Source organism: Phacochoerus africanus, chromosome 1 (assembly GCF_016906955.1).
Source record: "Phacochoerus africanus isolate WHEZ1 chromosome 1, ROS_Pafr_v1, whole genome shotgun sequence".
Taxonomy (NCBI): Eukaryota; Metazoa; Chordata; class Mammalia; order Artiodactyla; family Suidae; genus Phacochoerus; species Phacochoerus africanus.
In genome coordinates this window covers 13,724,639-13,736,840 of record NC_062544.1, presented here as the reverse complement: position 1 = coordinate 13,736,840, position 12,202 = coordinate 13,724,639, and positions in this window count along the sequence as shown.

Below are 12,202 nucleotides of genomic sequence, written 5' to 3'. Positions count from 1 at the left end.
CTACCCTGGGAACCTCCATATGCTGCAGGTATGGTCCTAAAGCCAAAAAAAAAAAAAAAAAAAAGAAGAAATTTCTGAGCTTGCAAAAGACTAGCAGATACTAAGGTTTGGTTTGGTTGAGGTTTTGTGAGGCTTGGGAGAGAAGGGTGTGGCCACCTTGGGAAGGCGGACAGCTTTTAGACTTGGATTTTGGCCTTTGATAAGCCATTGAATGCTTTAGGGTGAGGAAGATTTTGATTAGATTATTTAGATACTGGAGGAGAGTAAAAAAATAGGTTCTTAGGTGTGGGTTCTCCCCCACAGTCTGCAGCTGCAGCTAGCTGGAAAATTTCAACCTTTTGGGCTGCTCACGCTTCCATGACTGCTACCTACAGTGACACCACCTCAGTGCTTCCAAATGGTCATGCTTACTCCCTAGTCTGTTTGCTCTTGATATGCTATTGCTGTCTAAGTGGAATCCCCTAACTGGGCATTCGATTCTGTCCCTCCACTGTTGCACAAATTTTTGCCCTCCCAAATCGATTTTTCTTCACTCAATAATCTCCAGATCATACAAACATGATTTTTTTTTTATCATTTTGAGAAAATTTTCACTTACCCTTAATTCCTAATTCTTCTTCTTCTTTTTTTTTTTTTTTGTCTTTTCTAGGGCTGCACCCACAGCATATGGAGGTTCCCAGGCTAGGGGTCTAATCACAGCTGTAGCCACTGGCCTATGCCACAGCCACAGCAACTGGGATCCGAGCCACGTCTGTGACCTACAACACAGCTCACAGCAATGCCGGGTCCTTAACCCACTGAGCAAGGGCAGGGATCAAACCCGCAATTACATGGCTCCTTAACCCCGAGCCACAGCAGGAACTCCTTCTTCTTCTTTTTTTTTTTTTTTGATGCAAAATTCCTTGCAAGAATTCCCTGCTTTCAATTTTCAATTCTCTCTCTTTTTTGTTTTTAATAACTGCACTCACAACTTGCCGAAGTTCTCAGGCCAGGGATGGAATCTGAGTCCCAGCTGTGACCTACGCTGCAACAGTGGCCTCAGGTGGATCCTTAACCCACTGCGTCGGGCTGGGGATTGAACCCACACCTCTGAAGCAATCCCAGCTGCTGCAGTTGGATGCTTAACCCATTGCACCACAGCAGGGACTCCTCAGTTCCCTTTTGATTTTCCTTTTCTTTGTAAACCTTTTTCCTGAGGTGTTACATTCATAGGGAAAACAATCGTCCCTAAAATCTTCCCTACTCTCAACTGAAATTACTTTTGTCAAGGTCGTTAATGATCTCCAGGTTGCTCAGTCCTTGATGTTGCCGAAAATCAGCCTTGTCCTCAAGTGCCAAACAGAAACATGGAGATAGAGCTTGGGGCAAAGGAGGAAAAAAATAGCTTTATTCTTTGCCAGGCAAAGGAGGCCACAGCAGGCTAATGCCCTAAAGACTGTACCCTCCTTTGGGAGAGAATAGGAGGTGCTGTTATAGTTTTGGAGTGGAAAATGGGGCCGCAGATAAGGATTGGGGAAGATGCTATTTTTCATTCTTCCAAGCTGGTGTTTAGTGGCCTAAGATCTGGTTCTGGTGATCCTCCTCTCTGGCTTTCTTTTGTTGGGGATTTTAGTTCTGCAGAACTCAAAAATATTGTTGTGTATATTCCTTGAAGAGGAACCACGGCCCTGTCCCAAGGGCACAGTCATGTTTCTTGACTGCTCCTCACTTGTGTCTGCATCTCCTCCCTTCCCTGATTAGCAACTGTTTGAACCTGCCCTTTGGAACACAGGGAAGGTCATGGAGGCTAAAGCTTATTCCCTAGAAACAAATGGGACACAGAATAGCTTGTGCCCAGGAGCCCCGCAGAGCCCTACTCAGTTTCATATACATGCACTGGGGCTCATTTCCACGTGGAGTGAGCAGCTGGAAATTCATGTTTGGTGCCTGAGCCATATTCCTCCACTGCAACATTCCTTCAAGGGGTCACAAAGTCGACTCTAAAGATTAGTGAGTTATGGAGTTGAAAATATCAAATTAAAAAAAAAACATCCATTGTGCCATTTGGGAGCCTTTAGGACACAGTGGGGCTCTCAGGAGAGATGGGCTTGTCAGAAAATTTAATCCTACAGAATTGTTATTTCACATTGCTGAGCCTTGGTCCCATGTCTGTTTCTTGGCTCTTACTCATCATCTCCACTTAAAACACCCTCTGCCCCTTCCTCCATTCTCCAGATATGAACCTCACCTGTCACTTTTCCAAGAGATCCCTCTCACTCCCCTTCTCACCCCCTCAGTCAACTCCTCTTGCCTTTGTGCTTCCAGAGTTTATTCATTCAGTCGATACCTATTGGGTTTCTAACAAGGGATAGAGCAGAGAACACAAAGGGGGAGGCCTGCTTTAAAGAGTGTTGAGTGCTGTCCAACCCAGTAGCTGTGTTTGGCTATTAAAATTAAAATCTAATTCAATGAAAACAAATTTAACTTCTTAGTTGTAATAGTTACACTTCAAATGCTTGCACAACACCCTCCAGCATCACAGAAAGTGCTATCACTGTCTAAGAGGGAAGAGGAGGAGTTCCCGTCATGGCTTAGTGGTTAACGAAACCTACTAGTATCCATGAGGATGAGAGTTCCATCCCTGGCCTCACTCAGTGGGTTAAGGATCTGGCAATGCCATGAGCTGTGGTATAGGTCATAGAGTTGGCCCAGATCTGGCATTGCTGTGGCTGTGGTATAGCCTGGCAGTTATAGCTCTGATTCAACCCCTAGCCTGGGAACCTCCATATGCTATGGGAGCAGCCCTAAAAAAAAAAAAAAAAAAAAGAGGGAAGAGGGATGGATCACACACACACACACTCATACATTCACACAAATGTGTCATAGGAAACAAAGTAATAAATGCTGTGCAGAGAACTGAAACAGAGAGTGACTGGTTGGCTCTGTTAAATAGAGGGACCAGTGGGAGGTCTGGGAAGGTGACATTTAAGCAGGGGTCAGAATGGAGAGAAGAAATCTGAAAACGGTGGCATGAAGGAATGGGGATCTAGGCAGAAGCACCTGCAGGGAAAAGGTCCTAAAGCTGGGATCCATTTGAAAGAGCCCCATGTGGCTGGATCCCTGTGGGCCGGGAGAGAGCGGGAGAAGAAATCTGAGAGGTGGGCAGGGGCCATGTTACAGGGGTTTAGATCTGGGTAAAAGTTAGAATTTTTTTTTTTTTCTTTCTGAAAGAATCACGGGAGGGTTATAAGTCAGGGAGCAACACGGTCTGAAAGTATATTTATTATTTATATTGTTCTGCCCAATTGGATTAGTCACTTATTTACCTGTTTCTCTGCCTGGTTGCACAACTCTAGAGTTTTCTCATTCTTAGTGTATTGAATCCTGCCCCATTAGCCTCAATATATTAGTGATCAGTGTGGTAGAATTGAAGTCAATTAGAAAAATTTTATCACTGACCTACCGAGCTTTGGCCAAGAGTCAGAGTATAGCCAAAGTAGACATAAAGGAGTTCCCATCGTGGCGCAGTGGTTAATGAATCCGACTAGGAACCATAAGGTTTTGGGTTCCATCCCTGGGCTTGATCGGTGGGTTAAGGATCTGGCATTGCTGTGAGCTGTTGTGTAGGTTGAGACGTGGCTCAGATCCCATGTGGCTGTGAGCTGTGGCTGTGGCTGGGAGATGTGGCTCTGATTCGACCCCTAGCCTGGGAACCTCCATATGCCTCACGTGCGGCCCTAAAAATAAAAAAAAAATTAAAAAAAAAGAGACATAAGATGTTTTGCTCCCAAATAAGTAAGGCATGACCTAGTTCAATGTGAGGCATTTCCAAATTTGTCCCCCCACCTTTGGTGATGACTGAAGTGAAGTCAATAGTGTCCCTTCAAGACCATACAGGCAGAGAACAAGAGGAAAAGAGGTATCCAGAAATAAGCTTAGAGAGTTCCCATCCCGGCTTAGCAGTTAACAAACCCGACTTGTATCTATGAAGACGCAGGTTCGATCCCTGGCCTCGTTTATTGGGTTAGGGATCTGGCATTGCCATGAGCTGTGGTGTAGGTCGTAGACATGGCTCGGATCCTGTGTTGCTGTGGCTGTGGTGTAGGCCAGAGTCTGTAGCTTTGATTGTAACCCTAGCCTGGGAACTTCCATATGCCACAGGTTTGGCCCTAAAAAGATAAAAGACAACAAAACAAAACAAACAAACAAACAAAAAAACAAAGCCAGAAATGAGCTTATTCCTTGTAGAACTCCTTTTGTTACCTAGCTGACTTCAAGTGCATGGCCTCATCAAGCTAGGAGGGCGATTAAAGGCATGGGGTGCAACCACTTCATTTTGTGGAAGAGGTGAATTTCAGCAAATAGTTCAGCCGAGAGCCTGTGTGAAGGCCTGGTAACGAGATGAGCTTGTGTTCCGAGTAGTTGGGGGAAGGTCTGAGGAAAGGGCCTCCTCCGGCCAAGACCTTCTTCAGAGACTGAAGCATCCCCAGGCAGGGCTGGCACGGGGGCCAGCTAGCCAGACAGCTGAGGGGAAGGCTAGGACAGACTTGGTGCAGCCATTTCATTTTACTTCACAAAGAAAAATCAAAACACTGAGTTCTCACATGAGTTCTCTGGATTTTTCACTTTTGGCCTTTAATTGAGATTTTTTTTTTTTTTAATTTGTCTTTTTAGAGCCTCACCTGCAGCATATGGAAGTTCCCAGACCAAGTTGAATTGGAGCCTCAGCTGCTGGCCTACACCACAGCCACTGCAACACAGGATCCAAGCACCATCTGTGACCTACACCAGAGTTCACCTCAATGCTGGATCCTTAACCCACTGGGCAAGGCCAGGGATCAAACCCACATCTTCATGGATACTAGTCGGGTTTGTTACCACTGAGCAGGACCTCTGAGAAATAAATTTTTTTTAAACACTTTGTACCACGCACTTCTACAGGCCAGATGGAGTATGTGGGCCACCAGGCTTTAGGTATCTTTCAAGTTCAGAAGCTGTTGGGGTCAGGGGTTCATATTTCTGTGCAGTGCAGGACCCATGGCCACAGGATGCTAAGGCCATCATCAGTTCCAGGAAGCCTTCATGGGCTGCAAGAAGCCTGGAAATGGAGGAAGTTCCCATGTGGCACAGCTGATTAAGGATCTAGCATTGCCATTGCTGTGGTGCACGTTGCAACTGCTATGCAGATTTGATCCCTGGCCTCTGAACTTCCACATGCCATAGGAGGTCCCCCCCAAAAAAGCCTAGAAGTGGAGCATCAGTGCTTCCCTGGGAGTGGGTCACTGAATCTTTAGACCAGAAGGGGACTTAATGAAATACTAAGCAGGCTTACGCATATTTGTGTGGTTTAATGATTATGAGCAAAAGTCAGAAGACCTCATCTGGAATCTAGGCTCATTTAACCTCTCCAAGCCTCAGCACCCTCCATGAATGGAGTGAGTAATAGCGCCCACCTAACAGGTTCTTCGAGGATTAAATGCATGCACAGAACATGCTACACAGGTCTCCACAAACCTTGGCCAATATCAATGTCAAGTTTAGTCTCCTAAGTTCTCCCACAGCCTTTTAGCTAACAATTCTTTGAGGGAGACAGAGCAAGTATTTTTAGCGCTGTTTTTCAAATGAAGAAATCAGGGCTTGGAGGAGCTCTGTAAACTTCAGAGACACCCTTCTTTGCAAGTGGCAGAGCTGGGATTTGAATCCACAAGTGGTCCAGACTCGGCTTCGGCTTCGTAGCACTTTCTGCTGATATCACTCATTAGTGGTCTGCATCACTGCTTCCTGTAGCATGAATGGGGAGGCATAGTGATTTACATTTTGGCTTAATTTTTGTGTCATCTAAAGAATGTCGAGGGCGTTCCCTTTGTGACTCGGCAGTTAACAAACCCGACTAGCATCCACGAGGAGGTGGGTTTGATCCCTGACCTTGCTCAGTGGGGCAAATAAAAATAAAATTAAAAAAAGAAAGAATGTCACTCCCCATCCAGCTCTTTAAGGATGGAATCAGTAGTCACTGTAGTTGTTGACTTTTAACACATCTTGAAAGGGGTTTGGAACAGGGATGAGGTATCAGGCCCTCTGTGCTTTGGGAAAACTGGCAGAACAGGTGTTCGGATAGATATTTTCTGGAGAAAATTTTATGTATAAAAATATCTTTCATCTTCCTTAGAAAAGCACTAAAGGGAGTTCCCAGATGGAGCAGCGGCTTAAGGGTCCTCTGTTGTCACTGCAGCAGCTCAGGCTACTGCTATGGACTTGGGTTCAATCCCTGGTCCCAGAACATCCACATGCCTCAGGTGTGACCCGCCCCCCAAAAAACTCAAATCATTGACTGAGATACAAGCTCCTCATGACTAACTACCTTCTACCAAGATGTGTAATTTTTTTTTTTTTTCTTTTTGGTGGCACCTGCAGTATATGGAAGTTTCCGGGCCAGGGATCAAATCTGAGCTGAAGCTGCAGCCTATGGCATAGCTGCAGCAACACCAGATCCTTAACCCACAGTGCCAGGCTAGGGATTAAACTGGCACTTCCAGAAAGATAAGCCAGATCATTAACCCACTGGACCACAATAGGAACTCCCAAGATGTGTGCTTGATTGCATGTCTGCAAGATCACAGTCGTGCTGGAGTTCCCATTGTGGCGCAGCAGAAACCAATCAGACTAGGAACCATGGGGTTTCGGGTTCAATCCCTGGCCTTGCTCAATGGGTTCGGGATCCAGTGTGGCTGTGAGCTATGGTGTAGGTCGAAGATGCGGCTTGGATCTGGCATTGCTGTGGCTCTTGGTGTAGGCTGGTGGCTGTGGCTCTGATTCGACTCCTAGCCTGGGAACCTCCATATGCCTTGGGTGCAGCCCTGAAAAAAGACAAAAGACAAAAAAGAAAAAATTTAAAAAAAAGGCAAAAACATAATCATGCCAACTTTCCCCTGACCCCGCTGCTTTGGAGTAGCTTCTCAGAACTCTCTGAGAGGCTATCTCCTGGTCCTCAGTAAGTCTCAAAGAAAACTGAGGCTCCCAGGTGTCACCTTGTGCATTTTTATTTACTCTAGTCCCCAGTTTGGGGCTCCACGAAGGGAGGCAGAACAGACGTCTCTCCTTTGCCTGAACTCCATGAGGATCCAGGGCCCCTTATGTCTGTCTGCTCCTTCGACAAGGCCACACAAATTTGAATAGACCTCTCTCCTGGCTCTCAGATCTCCCAGTTATTTTTTAATAATCCTGAGTTTTATTTGGCAGTATATAATAGGCACCTGCCCCCCCACTAATTTAAGGATACTCAAGGAGCTCCATTGAAAGACATTGGAGCAGTCTGGACATTGGAGCAGTCTAGGATGCTGGCCTGCTGACTTTGCTAAACAAGAACAAGGGGCTTCAGAATGTCAGCCTCCATCTTTTAAGAATGGGGTGGGAGTTCCTGTTGTGGCCCAGCAGGTTAGAAACCTGACTAGAATCCATGAAGATGTGGGTTTGATCCCTGGCCTTGCTCTGTGTGTTCAGGGCATTGCCCTGAGCTTCAGCGTAGGTTGCAGACATGGCTCAGATCCTTTGCAGCTGTGGCATAAGCTGACAGCTGCAGCTCCGATTCGACCCCTAGCTAGGGAACTTCCATATGTTGCCACTGCAGCACTAAAAAAAGAAAAACAAAAAGCACTTTTTTTTTTTTTTAGAAATTATAAATAGTATTTAAAGTTTGCCAATATAGGAGTTCCCATCATGGCACAGTGGTTAACGAATCCGACTAGGAACCATGAAGTTTCGGGTTCGATCCCTGGCCTTGCTCAGTGGGTTGGGGATCTGGCATTGCCGTGAGCTGTGGTGCAGGTCACAGACATGGCTCGGATCCCGAGTTGCTGCGGCTCTGGCGTAGGCCGGCGGCTGCAGCTCCGATTAGACCCCTAGCCTGGGAACCTCCATATGCCGAGGGAGTGGCGCTAGAAATGGTAAAAAGACAAAAAAGAAAAATAAATAATAAAAAATAAAGTTTGCCAATATACAGAATGCTAATGTAAAAGACAGTTTGTAATTGTTTATTTCTTAGTTTTCACTAGAAATTAAGGTTTTTAAAAAGTGAGAATTCTGGAGTTCTCTTGGTGGTATCAGTAGGTTAAGAATCTGATGTTGTCACCACTGTGGTGCAGGTCACACTTGTGGCATGGGTTTATACCCTGGCCCAGGAACTTCTGCATGCTGTGGGTGAGACCAAAATAATTTTTTTTGAAAATTCTAATTAATACATACCATTAAGATTACTAAGCTAAGGAGTTCCCACTGTGGTGCAGTGGGATCAGGGGCATCTCTGCAGAGCCAGGACACAGATTCAATCCCTGGCCTAGCACAGTGGGTTAAAAGGATCCTGAGTTGCTGCAGCTGTAGCATAAGTTGCAGCCGTGGCTCAGATCTGATGCCTGGCCCGAGAACACCGGGCTGCCAAGGGGCAGCCAAAACCACAAAAAACAAACAAACAAAAAACCCTACTAAGTTAATATGGACAGCATCTTTGTGTGTAAGAAAAAAGGTCTAAGAAATAGAAATGCATTTTATTAAGGGAAAAAAATAATTCTTTCTTAAAGTTATTTACTTCTAAATGGGAAAGAAAATAAGGGACAAATTAATAAGAAGTAGAAAGTTGAAGGTTTGTGAGGAAAAAAGAAAGAAACTTTAGAAGGAATCTTGTATGTGGTCAGGACTAAAATTAGAATAAAGTTAATCAAGTAAATCAATTTTACTATTGACGGCAAAACAGTACCAAATCTGGATTTGGTTTTCTCTCTCTTAAGGCGAAGTTTTCTTAGAATATTCATCTGCTTTGTATAACAGATTATAAATTTTCTTTGTGTTTTTAGTAATTTGTTATACCTTTAGGCATTTGCCTTTGAAACCTTTTCTTGTCACTTGGTTAAGTGAAAAAGTATTGTTTCACGGTGACTTATGCTATTTGCCAAAGTATTTTAAAGCCTTTTGATAATTTTGGTAAACCTCCCAAAGATACTTGGCCTCTAGCTCACTCTGAGATTTTCCAAAGGGCCATGGGACACCTCAAGGGTTTATCTCCTCTCCTTATCAAAGACAGAAATATTAAACCAATTAGGCTCATTTTGTTTGTTAAATTACACAGGAAGCATTTCAAATGAGTGGTGATAAACATTCCTAGGTTATATTGAAGGGGAAAATGTTATTAATATAGATAGTCTGGAAATTATTGAAATTCCTAAAGATCTGGTGTGCCTTGGTAAAATGTTATCAGTTGTAACTCTATCATCTTTAAATGTCATATGTCCCGGTAGCAAACAAGTTTGTCAGTTGCATTGTCATCAGATCTTTAAGCATGCCTTTTGAAATCTTTGTCACTCACAACAGTTGGTGTTTCTCTGATGCCTTTGTAAAAATGCGTCTTCTTTGAGAAGATGCGTAGAAAAAGCTTTTGACAAGTGCAGGTTTCTGATAAATTTCAGATCATGCCCCTGAACTGGGTAAGAAATGTGAAAATGCTAATGGAAATCCTCATGGTTTCATAAGTGTTAATAAGAGATCAAGATGGTTACAAAGGACTGAGTGGACTAACAGCTATGTGTTAGAACTTTTATGATTTTTCTTTTCTGAAATATTACTGGCTTTTAATGTTTTCCAGATATAAGGAAACCTTTCCCCTTAAGCTAATTATGACCTCCAGCAATTTGGTAAAATTACATCTTTATAGGCAGAATTGCAACATTTATCTTTTCTCTAATGATTCCTTCAAAATTATAAACCACCCTTAGGATACTAGCACCTTATCAGGTGAGCAAGGGTGGCCACCTCCTGACAGGTGCAAAAGTCTAAAGATACTTTGAGAGAAATTCACCCAAATCTATAGATATCACAGGTGGGGTCGGATGCCAAGCCTTTTAAAAATTTAACCTGAGATTCCTTATCAAAAGTTCCAGCAAAGCCATTTCTTTAAAAAAAAAAACCCTGGATAACTAGTTGCACTTATGTCAATAGTAGGTCCAAGTTTATTGACACCAGACTTATTTTTTGCAAACAAATTAGTTTTAATTTGGCTGTTTGATAGAAACCAGGGTAATCTTAGAAAGAAAGCTTATGTTTCAGTGGCTATTAAATTCCAGTGCTGTTAAATGAGGTGCGTATTTCCTGCCTAAGACGGACTTTCCAGATGATCGCCCCTGTTGTTATGTTACATTACTGCAAAATTTAATTGACTTGTTAAAAGGACACTCTCAGTTTGTCTCTGAAGCTGATCATAGCAATCTATCTTTGGAGGAAGATGAGATGCCCCATAACCTATAACCAGGAGATTCTGCATATTGGAAAAAGTGTCCTGTGATGACCACCTCCAGCCTAGGTGGAAGGATCCTCATCAGGGACTCAATTACTCATGCACAGAAAAACCGAAGGAAATTGACTTTTATTTGCTTATTTGCTATGTTTTTGCCTTTTCTAGGGCCACCTCCTGCGGCCTATGGAGGTTCCCAGGCTAGGGGTCTAATTGGAGCTGTAGCCACCGGCCTGAGCCAGAGCCACAGCAACGCGGGATCCGAGCCGCGTTTGCAACCTACACCACAGCTCACGGCAACGCCTGCTCCTTAACCCACCAAGCAAGGCCAGGGATCGAACCTGAAGCCTCATGGTTCCTAATCGGAGTTGGTAACCACTGCACCACGACGGGAACTCCAGGAAATTGATTTTAGATTCATATCTTCTACCTAAAAAGGCTCTCTGCACTGGACAGATATGTAGAGAGAATGGCTCACCTAAACTCACCTTAAAACAACGCTCAGAGAGGAGAAGCTACACAATAATTTCGTGGACTTTTGCATAAATCAGGGTTTTTCTATCATGTGCAGAAATCCTTTGCAGAGTCTTAAAATTAATTCTGTTGTTGATCTTTTGATCAATTACCTACATCCAGGACTTCTGGGCTACCTTGGTGGATTTCTCCTCTGCAGGGCCCTTAGGAAATTTATTCTAGAAGAAAGAAATTACAGTTTTGTTCAAGGAACTATTGATATTAGATGGGACACCCTCACTTGGCCAGTCAGTGGGACTTGCTCTGACCATGGCTATAAATATGAATTTTCTTTTAAAGTTACCCAAGCTCAATCAGAACAACAAGCTAAATTTTAGTCAATGAATATGTCTTCCCAATTATTAGGAAGGACTCTCCTTCAGTTATGGGAGGGATTTATTTGACTAACCCCAGATTATGGTCATTTATGTTTAAAAGCCCCCTTACATTGAGAATAGTTAAATGTACTAAGAATGATCAGCCTAATGACACTAGGAAATGAGTCTGGGTGTCTTACGAATAATACCAATATGTCATTTACTTTTAAGATGGCCATTGGTACAGAACAGACTAGATCAGATGAGCTGGGGATATACTGGGTGGCAACAAATGGAAACTCTTGGCTTAAATATTTGCTTATGACCCTATGAATGTTGGCTATATTATTTGTATTCTGCCTCTTTTACAAGTGTTGTCTTTTATTTCTAAAGGTGTAACAGCCTCTGATAAAAATGGTACTCAGAAATTTGAAATGATTGCCCAAATAAACAGTTCTTTATGAACTAACGAGTGTAATAGTATAATTCTAGATATGGGAAGAAGCAGCAAGGGGGAATTTTACCTGGATCATAACAGACCAGTAAGACAGGTGGCCCAGAGACCTTTGGCTGCTATTAGCAGGGCATAGTCCAGGAAAGCATCCTGAGTGGCTACCAATGAAATCCTGGCCTGACCCAGGAAAAAGCCATCTTAGCACTCTGGGATACCATGGTTCAGAATTGCCTCCTAAATCGAGGTTGAATTTATAACCACGAGGGGGCGCTGTAGCTAAAGAATATCCCCGGCCCTCTGGTTCTACAACAGTCAAGTCACTAGTAGTCACTGATGCGCAACACACCCTGCAGAGAGTTCAGGAAAGCGATGGAGAACGAGACACTCTGGGATCTGGGAAAACTGGTAGAACGGGACTTCAGATAATTAGATATTTTCAGTAGAAAATTTCATGAATCCACACTTCTTTCATCTTTCCATACCTAGCAGAGCACTAAAGTCATTAACTGAGATATCTGCTCCTCCTCGTGACGCGCAGCGACCTTCTCCCGAGATGCGTGCTTGATTGTGCTTCTCCACAATCGCATATAGCTGATAAGCCTGCCTCTGACTCTCGGGGGAGCAGTTCCTGGAGCTATCTGAGAGGCAGTCTCCCGGGCTGTG